Here is a 15795-nt window from a genome sequence, read left to right as displayed (position 1 = left end):
ACATACATAATCGCAGTGAAAATAGTTTCGTTACGTAACGAAAAATAACGAAACTGAGAAAGATATATGAGAAATCATAAGCTCAAAAAATATTTATCGTCAAACATGTCACATATTGCTTTAAAATCTTGTAAATTTGTAGAAAACATTGTAAAAACAATCATTTATGAATAAAACTGTGTACGATAATCAAACTATTTACCTTGGAAACTCACCGTTAATCACCCTGAGATTTTATAGCAATAAACACCACGCGTCCATCCATGAGCCACTACGTTGAAAAACAAAATGGATGCCGCTGTGTTCAACAATTTGACAGTTGTTCCCTATGTGTAATAATAATAATGAGAAGTAATTCTACTAATATTTTTAAACTAATCTTTGGGATATTCCTCCGTAACTAACCCTGAGTAACGAAAGTTCTATAAGTTGGGACAATATGTAATATTACCAAAATAATATATTATTCCTAATTTAAGTAAATATTTTCGTACTGAACATAAAGAAGAACATGTAAAGACTGAATAATTTACAATTAAACTTTTAAGAAACTAATATGAGTCGTAACAACCTTCCTCGAGAGAAGTACGGTCAACATTGGGACATGATTATACTGCTGTGAAGTTACTGCATGCATCACCGAAAAAATAAAATAAAAAAAAAGAAAAGCTACAATTGTCTTAAGATTAATTTTTAAATGAATCAAAAGATTCGCTTTTATTAAATTAACGTAACTCCGGTGTGCCTTATTTCTCAAAATATATTTTTAAACCCTCCTTGTTTTCACGGGACACTAAATTAGCTAAAAGGTACACATTTTCTGCAATTCACCCATAAAACTTAAGAAGCGAGCGATGGGCCTTATTTAGAGAAGTAACTATTTAGGGCATTTTTTGATTCTATGTCTGCGAAGAAAATATACAAAACGGCATGATTGATAAAACTTAGAATAAATATAAGCACTGGGCCTTATTAAGGGCAGGTACTGGTACCAACCTGAACAAACTATGTATTACTAAATAAGGCCCATCGTTTTTTTAAATATTTTAAAACATGACTTAAATTATTAATATTATGTCTGTTTTTATTGTGTGTAAATAAGTACATATAATATGACTAATATAACTACTTACCTAATTGGTGTTCGGCAGAATAGTAATAAATAAACAATGATGACCGAATACCAAATTTTCGGCAAAAGGGCTGAAAAGACCGAATACCAAATAGTTGCCTAATATTCGTGGAATCTATCGTAAAATACAGCATAACTTTATAATTGTTACTAGTAAACCAATGACGAGAAAAGTTATGCATGTATAAAATAAACCTATACCTGTATGCAATTGTTACGTACCTATACTTATAAAAATATGGACTTAGTATTTCCACAGAATATATAATACAGATTCAAACTTTCACGATTTTTACACATATTTAAAATTGCAAACGGGACTTAATCGCGTATTTACTATGTTTTAAACACTAACCTCCGACGTTTCAAGGACGGCATTGTCCCCGTGGTCTCGGAGCAGACTGGTCTTTTTTGGACCACCAATTTTAAATATGAACATATAATAGTACGTATTTCTAACTAAAAAGTTCGTCAAACACGGTATGTCGATATTTCGACGTAGTATATCGATAACATTTCACATCACTAGATTATCGACATTAGATGTCGAGTATTTCCCATCACTTTATCTCAGTGTACGTATATAAAAACTTAGCCCCGCCCCTAAATTTGGTGCGATAGGGACAACTGCAGCTCAGGCGCGAAATCCCGCGTAAAAACTGCAAAAATCGAGGTTCCGCTCTCGACTGTTTCCTCCTCCAAAACTTAACCAATCGTTACGAAATTTGGAAATCAGAATGACAAGGAAATTATCTGTGTTGGACCGTTTCGTTTTTTTGGATAATTGATCTCAGTTTTGAATACCACGCCTTTCTTTCTGGCAAATTCAATTAAGCCGTTTTTGCCAACTTTGAGAGGCTCTAATTCCTTTTAAAACAAAAATATCAAAAAAAGCAAAACGGTCCGACACAGATATTGATAATAAAAGTCTGTGTTGAAAAAACCATTGATCTAGCTTCAAAAACCAGAGAGGAAACAGGCGAGAGCGTTTGTATGGAGAAATGAGGGGTATCGTAGCGTCTTAAGAATAACATTCAAGTTAGTGTCAAGTGATTGACGGCACTTGTCAAAACAAATAACATTAGGAATTGGTAAACGGTGTCACACACGTGTTCAGTAATCTTTATTTTTTTAATAACTCGATAACCGTGAGAGTTAAGACGCTAGTTTCTTAGAGAAATTAATTGTATTTGATCTAAAGAACCTTCCCTTAAAGTTAACGGAATTCAATAAAAACAGGGTGTATATTGCTTTCTCTACATCCATTCATAAGTTCTCTATATCTAATATGCTTAGGTGCGATAAGCAAATGGTCTATATTATTTGAAAGGTTAGACTTTTAGTTTTGGTAGATTAGAATTTAGACTATACACACTGTAGGAAACTTATTATATGGATGTAGATAATCATATTATATCATCATGGTATTCAAACACGACCAATATCGAAATCAAAATACCTCGAATTGATGTCTGTTAATTAATAAGTACATACACCGTGTTTTTTTTGTTTTCCGTTAAATTCGACACGTAGCTAGGTTCATTATCAGGAACCACACTGTATATTAATTTTAGTTAAATTCGCAAAAAAAAATTGTCATCATTAGGGTTCCGTAGTCAACTAGGAACCCTTATAGTTTCGCCATGTCTGTCTGTCCGTCCGTCCGTCCGTCCGTCCGCGGATAATCTCAGTAACCGTAAGCACTAGAAAGCTGAAATTTGGTACCAATATGTATATCAATCACGCTAACAAAGTGCAAAAATAAAAAATAGAAAAAATGTTTTATTAGGGTACCCCCCCTACATGTAAAGTGGGGTCTGATATTTTTTTTCATTCTAACCCCAACGTGTGATATATTGTTGGATAGGTATTCAAAAATTAATAAGTGTTTACTGAGATAGTTTTTTGATAATAATAATATATTCGGAAATAATCGCTCCTAAAGGAAAAAAAGTGCGACCCCCCCCCTCTAACTTTTAAACCATATGTTTAAAAAATATGAAAAAAATCACAAAAGTAGAATTTTATAAAGACTTTCTAGGAAAATTGTTTTGAACTTGATAGGTCCAGTAGTTTTTGAGAAAAATACGGAAAACTACGGAACCCTACACTGAGCGTGGCCCGACACGCTCTTGGCCGGTTTTTTTTCATATATAATAACTGAATTTATTAGTGTGAGAGACCCTTCAGAATAACATTCAAGTTAGTGTCAAGTGACTGACGGCACTTGTCAAAACAAATAACATTAGGAATTGGTAAAGGGTGTCACACACGTGTTCAGTAATTATCTTTATTTTTTTAATAACTCGATAACCGTAAGAGTTAAGACGCTAGTTTCTTAGAGAAATTAATTGTATTTGATCTAAAAAGAACCTTCCCTTAAAGTTAACGGAATTCAATAAAAACAGGGTGTATACAAAACATACCGCTGGAATAGCCATTGGATAATTTAGTTGCAAATATTGACATATAAATATAATTACGATATTGTAAAACAATGCTTAATCTACTCATAGATATGAAGGCTTACAATTAGTTAAACAGCAACTTATTGCGTATGTACAGATGTAGTGCATAATATCTTCCCATTCATCATCGTATTTTCTCGGAAACGTTCGTAATCAACTTTCACGATTATTACACATAATTACTTTTAAATCGGGACTTAATCGCATCTTCTTCTTCTTCTCCTTTGCCTTTATCCCATCATTTGGGGTCGGCTCTCCTCGTTCTCATGCGCCAGGACCGTCTGTCCTGGGTTGCCTGTGTGTTCAATTGGGCTCGTTCTGGACCACCAGGTGGCATCAAAACAGCTAGTGTGCTAAAGCTCTACGCATCAATAGATTAATACTCATAACATAAGGCTTGCTTTCATCGTACTGACCTTTGTAGCCCTATTGATGCGAACATTTCGAACTTTGAAGGGTGTTCGAACGTATCTAATAGGGCAGCGGCCGGTGGGTCAGCCTATGAGTTTAACGATTTTTTTCGTAATATATTATGGCAATTGTATGGGCAAAACTCGAAAAAATCTTCAATCCAAAGGTACAAGAAAAATATACAAAAATTCTGATATAAGGTGGTTTTTATCGGGGCCGCAATTATTTGCCCTAAGTCCTCCATTTGTCTTTTTTTATTTCTCGTGCAATAAAGTTTAAAATAGATAAAATAAAGATTACGACTCTGAATACGCTCCTAAAAGGGTTATTGTATTGACGGCACTCATGCGGAAACGGAGCAAAGTGACGTGTCAGCACGCGCGGCGGCTCTCGATAGTGCACGTAGCGGCTCTCCGCTCCGCCAACATATCACCGCAACACTTCCCGGCCGCCCTCTTCACGCTCACGGCTCACGAACCGAGCTGAACAGAACTAAGCTCGTGTTTGTTCCTCCTTCTCACTGGCCGTAAGCGTGAGCGAGAGGGAATTGCGTGCCTGGAAGCTCGGGTATCATGTTTTTTTAACTTTTATTTTTAGTCGTTAAAGGTAAAGGAAAAATAATTAATCCGTTCCCTCAAACATGATAATATTGTCGATTTTTAGACGAGAATATTATATTTTTTAGCCTTTGTGCAGAACTTTTTAGAATTATTTTCGTGATTTTTTCTAACCAGCGTAAGAAAAAAAAACCTGGATACGAATCAAAATCTATGCTTGCTCTCGAGAAAGACCCCAAGATTACGAAGCCGTATTACTTATGTTGTCCAAAAAAACGCTACCACTTTTCAAAAATCGTTTTCTGAACCTAAAACTTTAAAGAACATTTATACAACTTTCTTGCAGATTCCAAACAATAAAATTGGGGCAAATGCAGCTCAGTCTCAACCTTAAAAACCTACTAGATAATATTGCATATTGATCAGTTTCAGCTCAATTCTGGAAAATTTAGGTGTAAAGTTGTGAACAGAGGCCGACACTGACTGTGGGTTTAATGCTGGAAACATTAACGTTAACATTAACATACCATAAAATACTTCGAAATAATATATGCATTTCTTAAATCACGATCTATTATTTTTTCCCAGACGAATACACGATTAATGTAGAATTAAAATGAGCATTCAAGTATTAAATTAGTCGAGTTCGTTTTTCGTCTTATATCACTTCAGTCAGATTATTGGGATGGGGATAATACCGTTGAACAATTGTTTGTTTAAGTTTATTCGTTATTTATCTGAGTATTTTTTTATTTATCTACTGTGCAGATAATAAAAACCCTTGTGTCACTGAATAAAGTTTTATTTCGAGTAAAATATCCTTGCTAAAAAGTCAAATAACGAATCATATTAATTTATTGCTTTACTAAAAAAATATGCATAACATTTTGTAGCTTTACTTTTATATCATACCTTTTAACATCAAAGGCAAATTTATGACAAATTTAAAGTGAAACATTGCAGCATGTAAGTGAAATATGCATAACATTACGACATTTACGACAATCTGTCTACGATAGTTTATTACAAGCCAAACCCAACACGAAATCCATTATTAAAATGCTAAAATTGTACTTGGAAAGTCTGGTATTTGGAAGAGGCGGGACGTAAGCAAATAAGCTCAGTGACTTGCCTAATCCCGCTGGGAAATAAAGATATTCAAAATATCTGCGTTTCGCGGTTACCGTTAACGTACGGTTGTCGAAACGAGCGTGTATTCGGCTACAAAATTAAGTAGGTAAACATTTAGATAGCTCGACGTAGGAATTTTCAAGTACAAGTATTTATTAACTTTGATAATTACTATCATTAAGAAAATATTAACAGGACCAAACTTGTTTCCAAAACAAGACTTAACTGGAAACTTGGAACAAAATGTAAAAATATTAATGGCTTGCCAATAAAACCCGATCAGATACTGGAAATATGAAATAGCAAAACGTAAACATATGCGATCTTTGCCTGGAATACGAAATGACATACAAACGTGGCCCTGCGCGCTTCTTCTCACATTTTACGTTTCTACTTGTTATTATAAATATTGCTCCTTATCCTGGTAAATTGGCCGTGCAGGAATTTTATCGGAATCATAACTCAAGTACCTTTTTTTTGTAAGAATTAAATACCGTTGAAGTGCCTTACATTTATGGAAAATGATAAGCATTACGTATGTATATTATGAAGGTAAAATGAAGGGAAATATTCTATGATTTTTAATTTCAACTTCTAGTTACGATAACGAGTCCTTTATGCTACTTATATTATACTAGTTTTTGCCCGCGGCCTCGCTCGCGTTAGAAAGAGACAAAAAGTAGCCTATGTCACTCTCCATCCCTTCAACTATCTCCACTTAAAAAATCACGTCAATTCGTCGCTCCGTTTTGCCGTGAAAGACGGATAAACAAACAGACACACACACTTTCCCATTTATAATATTAGTATAGACTAGCTTTTTCCCGCGGCTTCGCCCGAGTAATAAAAGTAATCTTATTCAATAATTTACAACAAATAAGGTTTTCAGTTGGATCCGTAGGTTTCTATGTACACGTTTGTCCCCGTCCCGTCCCCGTCCCTGTCCCTATCCCTATCCCCAGCCCCAGCCCTTTTAGGGGTTAAATTTTCAAAAAAGCCTGAAATACGTGTTTACTTGTATGTCTTTAGGAATCCTCCTGTGAAATTACGAATAAAATAGTCAAAATAATCTTGTTTTCCCATACAAACTTTGGACCCCCAATTCACCCCTTTAGGGAGGAATTTTGCAAAATCCTTTCTTAGTGCTCCTCTACACCATCTAAGGAACCTACGTGCCAAATTTGAAACTTCTAGGACCAGCGGTTTCGGCTGTGCGTTGATATGTCAGTCAGTTTCTTCATTTATATATCGTCACTACTTTTTAAAAAACTTGTATCTTCGTCTGTCAATGAAAAGAAAATTGTAGTAAGTATGTGTGGAATGCATATAGACTTACTGCGTTTTAACTTTGAAGAGCAGCGTGAGATAAGAGATTTTTTCAAAGTAGTGACGATATTTAGATTACTGTTTTTACTTTTTAAAGTTTTATATTTTTTACTTGACTATACATATCCTAAGCGCGTTTTTGCTGTGCTTATTGTAGTTGAATTCTCAGTGAATTTCATGGTTACCTATGTCTAGTCATGGTTTTTTTAATTTGATAAAGGTATCTACTTTTTCTTTAATGTAATTTTTTACTGCAAAGGTAAATATGGATCTAAATTGATACATATAAATGCAAGTGTCTGACTGACTGATTAATTCATCAACGCACAGCCGAAGCTATAAATGCTAGAAAATTGAATTTGCACACCATGTGTCGGCGAATATTCATCTACTTATGCTATTCAAGTATGGAACGTATTCTTGAGCACTTTCTGTACATCCATGTAAAGACACCAGTATAAAATACAGATGACAGTACAAGAGTTCATATATAGCATGTTAATGGTTTTGACCTTAAACATCAAGGTCGTTTATGTTGGATGGTGCATACGGTATAAAGTCGTGCGTGAAATGCGCGACAATCACCAAGACGACCGTCAGGGTAATATCAAAACCAACTTCAGACCCGTAAAAAATTGACATGCATGAAAAATAAGTTGCAATGTTTGATATATAGTCACGTTATAACCCGAAAGTAATCTAAGAATGTGAAATATAGTATTTTATGCAACTGGTGGTTAAAAGAGGTCAAAAAAGGTGAGTGGCGTGGGTAACAATTTGAGGCGAAGCCGAAAATTGTTAATAAAGACGCCACGAGCATTTTTTGACTCAGTTAAAGTATTGTATGCAACGGATACAATACTTTTTCTACGACCAAGCACTTATTTTGAAAGAAAATTATAAATCAACAAATACCTACTTTCAGTCATCTTAATTATCTAGTGGACCGCCTACCATTTTGAATATGCAGTTTGAGTGCAAACATGAAAATAAAACTGTCTATGGTATGGTTCTTTGAAGCCTGGCCACTAAGACGAATCGAGCCGAGTTGAGTCGAGTTCTCATACATTTGAATGCGATTCGACGCGTCGCCAATGAACGCAGTAGAAAACGAAGGAGTCTCGACTCTGCGAATTGGTTTGTTAAGTTGGTAGCAATGTATTTACTGAACTGTAACAGCTATATCGTGCTACTGCTACTAAATGTTTTCAGGGTATAGACTAGATAGACTTGTCCTGACATCTTTTATGTAGGGTTCTAAAGTTCTATGCACGACCTTGTAACTCACGAATAACAGTACGGGAGTAGAAAAAAGATTTTATTGTCAGATTTTTGCCCTTGTTTAACATTTTTAATTAATGGCAACTAGGTACAAAGGTACATACTTAAACGCATTTTTACGGTTTCATAAGCACGATATTTATGATTATTTTGCACATAATATATGTTGGTGTACTGCGCCGACCGATGGTGACAGTTCGTTCGCTTTTTATTTGTATGAACCGTTTTCAATTGGGGCGCGCGAGTCATATACCTACATATACTTTTGCAATGTGTATGATTCTGGGGTCGAACATATATCAGGTTTATCAAGGACCTCTAAACAAGCCCTATTTACACTGCAATATGTGGCCGACAACTACTCGTATTGTTGTCTTTCTCTAACATGTGAGTAACAAAAGCGACATCAATAGTTGCCGGCCACACATTTCAGTGAAAATATGGCCCTTTTAGAAGCCCCTTTAGAAACACTAACCTCAGAGCTGCTCCAAATGCTTTTAACTTTAACATGTATTAGTATAATAATATCTGGGCAACCGAGCTTCGCTCGGTTCTGTTTCGTATCCTTGACATGTGTCGCCATCTAGTTCAAAAATGAATAGTACCTACATCGAGCGAAAGAATTCTCAGCCTTAACAACACAACTACTCCACATGAGATGGCGCGCATTTCGCCACAAAAACTCGAATACTGTATTTTTCTATTCGTTTTAGCCTTGACCTGTGTCGCCATCTAGTGTTTGCAATAAATAGTACTTACATCGACCGAAAGAATTCTGTCTTAACAGTACAACTACTGCACACGAGATGGCGCGCGAAGAAAAACGCATGAAAACTCGAAAATTCGCGTTTTCCGGGACCTAAGGATAAGTTAGACCGATTTTTCACCCCCAAAAACCCCCACATAACAAATTTCTGCAAAATCGTTAGAGCGGTTTCCGAGATCGTCAGTGTAAATAAATATATATATAAATAAATAAATAAATAAATATACAAGAATTGCTCGTTTAAAAGTATAAGATAAATGTCAATTCTTTACAGACATACGATTAGATTGTCATCTTTCAAATAATCACGCATGAATCGGCCTCCAGAAATCAAACGTTGAAAGCCTGTCTTGAGCCTAGCACCGCGCTCACGCGAGCAACAATAACACGTCAGGATACTACTGAAGCTCAATTATAGAAATCGACAGGCTGCCAACCCAATCATGTTTCCTGCCTAGATAACATTATTGTTATGTGTAGGTACCTGTGAATAGAACTTAAACTACATAATGTGGTGTGCCTTTTTTTTAAAACTTCGAATGGAATAATTAAGAAGTGCATTATTATTCTAACTTTAAAAATATTAGGTAGGTACATATTTTGACTTTATATTAATTTTCGATTGTTCGCTGTGCACCTCAAAACTCTTGTCATATGACATGACACAGTTCCGTTTGGTATTATGGTTGGCTTTATGGTCTACTGATGAATGTAATTTATTTACAAATAGTTAAACTTGTTTAACCCTTCGCGCAAAAGCGTATCGGACTTTCAAGCCACGAGGTTTATAACTTAGCTACCCATTGAAACCCACCATTATTAATAAAATATGTTATACAACTAGGGAACAAATCAAATTATTTTATTGAATATTTTTGATTTGTTCTTTTTTCAAGTAGTCACACTACTATTATACATATAATAAATTGAAATAGATTATCATACACGAAAGAAAAAACGACATGGCCCACTGGTGGCCGAGCCGGGAATCGAACCCGGAACCCGGGTCTTCAGCTTACGCGGCTAACGTCTTTACCACTAGATTGACGGGCGGGCGGGTGGTCTAGTGGTAAAGACGTTAGCCGCATAAGCTTAAGACCCGGGTTCGATTCCCGGCTCGGCCACCAGTGGGAGACATGTTTTATGCAATTCATTTGCCGATACGTATTTTCTATAGATCTGACCTTATTGATTCAATATTATTAATTTATTATGTATTTGCTCTGATAATCAGCTTATGTAATTACCTAACTATTAATAACCCATACAACCATTTCAGTCGCAAAATCTTCAAATCAGTAACTAACTGTCAAATGTGACATAACGCGTGGTAACGTCGTGCAAACAATGCGACCGTATTGATACAATAACAAAATGTAGTCGTCGTGTGCACTCGTTACGGTAACAAAATGTGTACGAATTTGTGGCTGTCAATGTCACTGTCAGAATGACTTTTAACGACACTTTATTAGTCGACGTTTGCACACATAACGGTAACAACATGTGGACGAATTTGTGGCTGTCATTGTCACTGTCAGAACGGTTTCTGACAGTGACATTGACAGAATTTGTACACACATGTGTAGGTCTGATTACCGAACTGCTCCTAAACCACTGTATCCGCAAATGACAATCTGAAATACGAAGGTTTCTCAAACTGTCTTGTGAAGTTGTGGACTGGTTGCTTTGAATCATTTAAATATGAGCGAATTAAATAATATAAACGACGACGACCATTTAAGCACTCTTCGACATTTTATAGAAATGTGGGAAAGTTAAGAAAAGTGCAGAATGATAATACAAATAGATAAGCACTTTATAGTTACTTAATGTATTAAATATATAATTTTTAATTCTTATTCATAAAAATGAAGTGTAGTGTTGCAAATCAAATGAAATAGAGTATTTACTGTGATATTAATAGAATTTCTGTTGCGCAATGATAGTTTTTTTCAGTACAGATGCTGCTTTTTTAACGCAGTAGTGCGAGCAAATCAAGCAATGATTCATTTCTTGTCTGGTCGAAACTCTTAGCTTAGATTTAGGTACTGAAAATCGTCGTACGATACACGTGCGAAAAGGACATTCACAACTCGTGTCGATTTAAAACACTCCCTTCGTTCGTGTATTAATATATCGCTACTCGTATCGATTTTCCTCTTTTCCGCACTCGTATCTACAAGTATTTTGTTTGGGTTACAAAAAAAAACACATTATTTACTCTACTACGTTTTATTTATGTCTCTTTAACATTACAAATTTGTAGATACTTATCTATATACAAAAATCTTGACAAAAGAAGTACAGATCGCTGAAATTAATGTTGATAGTAATATTAATGACGACTACTTCAACAAGTGTCAATTGTGAAATGCCGCAAAATACTAGTTGCTCTATAGAAGACCATAATAATATGATCCCCGATCCTTTACAACCCAGCAGCTCGGTACGCACGTTACAATTTTTTTTTTAATCTTCTTTAGTGAGGGCAACTGAGTACGACGGCATATTTAATTGTTTATAAAGTTTGAGGATACCTGGAAAAAATTAATACAAGAAGCATTCACTGCCTTCGGTCACGCGTGTACGCTGCGACCATTTTGCGACCGTTTGTCGACCGTTTGGTGACCGTTTGGCGACTGTTTTTTACATGGAATATTACCGTCTTAATCCATATTTTAACAACTTTATTGGTTTTCTAGGCATTATTTTTATTATTTCAGTATAGTATATGCACCGGAGCACTAAAACTTCACCAATCAATATACATAACACGCAAACACCGAGTAGTCAATAATATTATTACTGGTTAAACTGAGGTAAATTGATGGCGCGTTGATAAATTTAGACTTATTTTATGAAATCACTCGAGCAATTTAATTGGCCATGGTAATTAGCCCACATTATATTACAAATGCAAACAATATTTATCTTTAACAAATTCTTACGCCATTACATTTTAATGTCAAATTATTTTATTTCATTTTTACTTTGACGTCTCTCACGTCTCTGACAGTCGCCATTTGAAAAGAATGAAATGAACGAATGATTTTGGAAAAGTAGTCGCCAAACGGTAACAATGTGTGCACGCGTAGTGCACACTTCTGTGACCATTTGTGCCTGTTACCAATCGTCCCCATTTGGGTCGCCGCGACTAAACGTCGACCGTACTGCGACTAAGCATTGAGACCCGAAGACCTGTGTGTACACAAAATAGGAGGATTTGCGTAGGAACGGCGACCGATTATGGTTATATGGGAAGTGCTATAATTAGGCGTAGCCTATATGAATAAAGGGTATTTTGAATTGAATTAAATTCTGCTGGGCCGGGGCTGGTGAACCAATAAACAGGCGTCCAATCACGCTCCGCAGTTTATCGTGGTTTATGGTAGTTCGATATTCGATAAAAACCGAAAAAAAATGTTTAACCAAATTAACAAAAAGCGATATACCGAGTACTTCCTGATAATGAATCCTGCGTGTCGAATTTAACGGAAAACAAAAAAAAACTCGGTGTAGGTACAAGTATTTTACTGTTAGAGGTAAGTTTAATACGAATAAATAATTTATATTTGAATTTATTTTGGTTAACGAGGGTTTCTCGGTGTCGTGGCTCGAGTAGGTAGGTACGCAAAGTTATTTCGAAAACATCTACCTAAATTAATTAAGATAAAATTTCATTTATATGAAAGTGGTTTCATAATATGCATGCAGACGATTTTTGTAAAGAATTTCTCAAGATTGCTGTGCTGTTGCTGCTGAATACTTTGGCTCACATGCGCTTATTGTGGGGAAATTAATTTCAAACGTGCATATAATTTAAGTAACATACTAAATAATTGAAATGTAGACGTTGAACTATTTTGCAGGAGCTGGTTTATGTTAGTAAAGCACGAGTAAAGACAGTGAAGTCATTGGAGTACTTATTATACATAGAGTTAATGTTGTTGTCATACCCAGTAAGCTTACAATTACTGTGATCTTTCGACACTGACAAATTGATCCATATAATTATTATTCTGTCATTGATCATTAATAGTATTTTATGCAACCGGTGTTTAAGAGAGGTCAAAAAAGGCGAGTGGCGTAGGTAAACATTTTTGGTGAAACCAAAAACTTTAAATAAAAACGCCACAAATATTTTTTGACTTAGTTAACCGACGTTGCATAGAATATTTTTTTCTACGGCCATGCACTTACTTTAGAATAAGTCAAATCATTTCTATCTTGAAACTCTTGAAATACACTGTCAAAAAGGTGACTGACATGGGTGAAGGAATATTCACCTACTTGTACAAAATCGCATATAAATAATAGTACATTGTGCAACAAGGGGAGGAAGTTGAATATTACTAACGAGAGTAAGTTAAATCGCGACGGCTTACTGGAGCGATTTAAACTCGAGTTAGTAATATTCATACTTCCCGAGTTACACACAATGTTTTTCATCACAATTGCATTATAAAAAATATGCAAAAAGGTAAAAAAGAGTTAAATACAGTACTAGAAATTTCTTAACTCCCGAGGGAGAACGATTTTTCTATAACTCACGCTCCGCTTGCGTGCAATAGCACATTTGGACGTAGTTACGCATTAACGTTCCAATCCACATGAAATTGTCATTAAGTTTTAGACCTTGTATGAAAAACAAAAGTCTTTAATTTCAATGACAATTTCAGATGGATTGGAACGTTATTGCGTAACTACGTCCATTTAGTGTGCGAGTGTGATGAAAAAGTCTAAATTATATACTGATTATATATAAGAGATGGATATATATGAACATAAAAGACATCAGCAAAAAGTTACGAAACGGTGTACGATGTGGAATTTTAGATTCGATGAATGATCTCATAGTGGGATGTACTCATAGAAACGAGCGCGCATCTGGTTTGTGTTCACGATGTGACAGGCCCGCTGTCGATTCACTTTGCACATGGGCCTCGAATTAAGTGTCGTTCAGACTCGACTCGCTTTCATTAGGTACTCTAATCTAATCAAATGTGCTAAATATATTTCAATTGAAAGTAAAGCTTTTGTTTCCTATTAGCCTTCCGGTTCCGGTTAATGCTTATTGCTGCTTAAGCAGTAAAAATTATCTACAATTGTGCTTGTTAGTAGAGACTAGAAAAACTACATTTAGAATATAACTAGTAATACTAGTATTAACGTCTATATAATATTCATTTATTTAATCAGGACAGACGGAAACTGTATTTTAATCTGTCACAAAAATATTGACATAAAACTGATTGCATAAGTATATATAATATATGTATGTTATGATGGACCAAGTGATAAATCAGACACTATATCTAATTCCCGGGCATTATGAATAACGCCCATTGTGAATGGGTACTTTGATAATATATATTTGATAAGTAGGAACCAGTGGCGGCTGGTGAAAATAGGCAACACTGACGCCGTGTCTTGCGTGGGCGACGGTCGCGGACCATCGCGCGACCGTCGCCGTCGCTGGTACTTCCATATCGATAAGGTTTGAAAATTTCTGCGTCGCGCGACCATCGCGCGACCGTCGCCCACGCAAGCCACGGCGTGAGCAAAAAGACCCTTTACATTAGGTATTTTACTAGTAATCAATTTTAGGCAATCCTGTGGGAATCGGCTTGTATGGATCAGCCGCTGCTGGTAGGTACCAAATTTAACTTGAACTGGGAAATATACCTTATACGGAATATGAGTAAGTATTGTAAGTAATAAAAAGAGCGCGACTCGCGTACAATACTTACATAACGTAATATTCATACAGGTCTTGCCACAAAGGTACAGTTTATAAAAGTTAATTCAAGCTCATAAAAAGAGTTTTAATGGTTTTTTTCCGGCTGAGGCTATTACATTAAAATAAGCTAAAGCCTGAACATACAAAAGCAAGTATTAAGTAGTAGAAGAAACACGGCATTACAAGTACTTCAATAATTTTAAATTATGTTTTCAAAGTGCTTTTTATTCTCTCAGTGTTTGCGTACCTTTAAACGTCTTAATTAAACCACTTGTGAATATTGAAGGACTTAAGCCCCAGTGCACAGTTCAGAGGACCCTTAAGACCCTTTGTCTGTGTCCCGCTCTTTCACCGAGTCCGACAACCTGTGTGCGTAGCCGAATGGACAAACGCTCACGAAACGAAACGCTCGTAGATATCTATCTCTATCGCTCTTGCGTATTGACGCGACAGAGCCAGACTACCTTTCGCGGCGTTTCGTTTTCTTTTCGCGTCGTAGAAATGCCATTCGGCTACGGGGCCTGAACCACTTCAAGCGGGTCATAATTTTTACGGGAAGTATGATGAAAAAATTACAATTAAATCATTATGTAAAATTTTGAGGTAAGATTTGTTCTTATCTTGTTCTTTATAAATTCATGCTCAACCTTAATTAATTTTAGCCGGCGCAATGAGTGGAGAAATTATTAATTAGTAATACCTCATTCTTGTGAGTTTGTATAGAAAATAATTTAGGCCGGTCACGCGCTCACCTGAATTTTTCTTTAAAAAGGTTAAATCACATTATAGGTCACCAAATATGTGAACTTTTGTCCATTCACGTACGTACAGAAAAGTTCCACGAACATAAACTCAATACGCAAGGGAAACGTAGTATAGGCAATATAAGCATCACACACACAGTACATGTACATGTACAGTTTTTAATTAACCTTCATGAATCCTACTTCTACTTTTCTATATGAATAAACTTACTCGCCCTT

At 35.7% G+C, this 15795-nt stretch overlaps 1 protein-coding gene and 1 non-coding gene across 2 annotated transcripts in view; one reads left to right on the top strand and one right to left on the bottom strand.

Annotated features, from left to right (window-relative positions):
- The window catches only part of LOC125233770, a 212559-nt gene that overhangs the window by 19235 nt on the left and 177529 nt on the right, over positions 1 to 15795 (bottom strand). The window lies entirely within an intron of this gene.
- On the top strand, positions 10125 to 10196 carry Trnam-cau. Its single transcript has one exon. It is a non-coding gene; the product is annotated as a tRNA-Met (tRNA).

Source organism: Leguminivora glycinivorella, chromosome 1 (assembly GCF_023078275.1).
Source record: "Leguminivora glycinivorella isolate SPB_JAAS2020 chromosome 1, LegGlyc_1.1, whole genome shotgun sequence".
NCBI lineage: Eukaryota > Metazoa > Arthropoda > Insecta > Lepidoptera > Tortricidae > Leguminivora > Leguminivora glycinivorella.
Note: the sequence above shows the minus strand (reverse complement) of the source record. Positions and strands in the feature narration are given on the sequence as shown.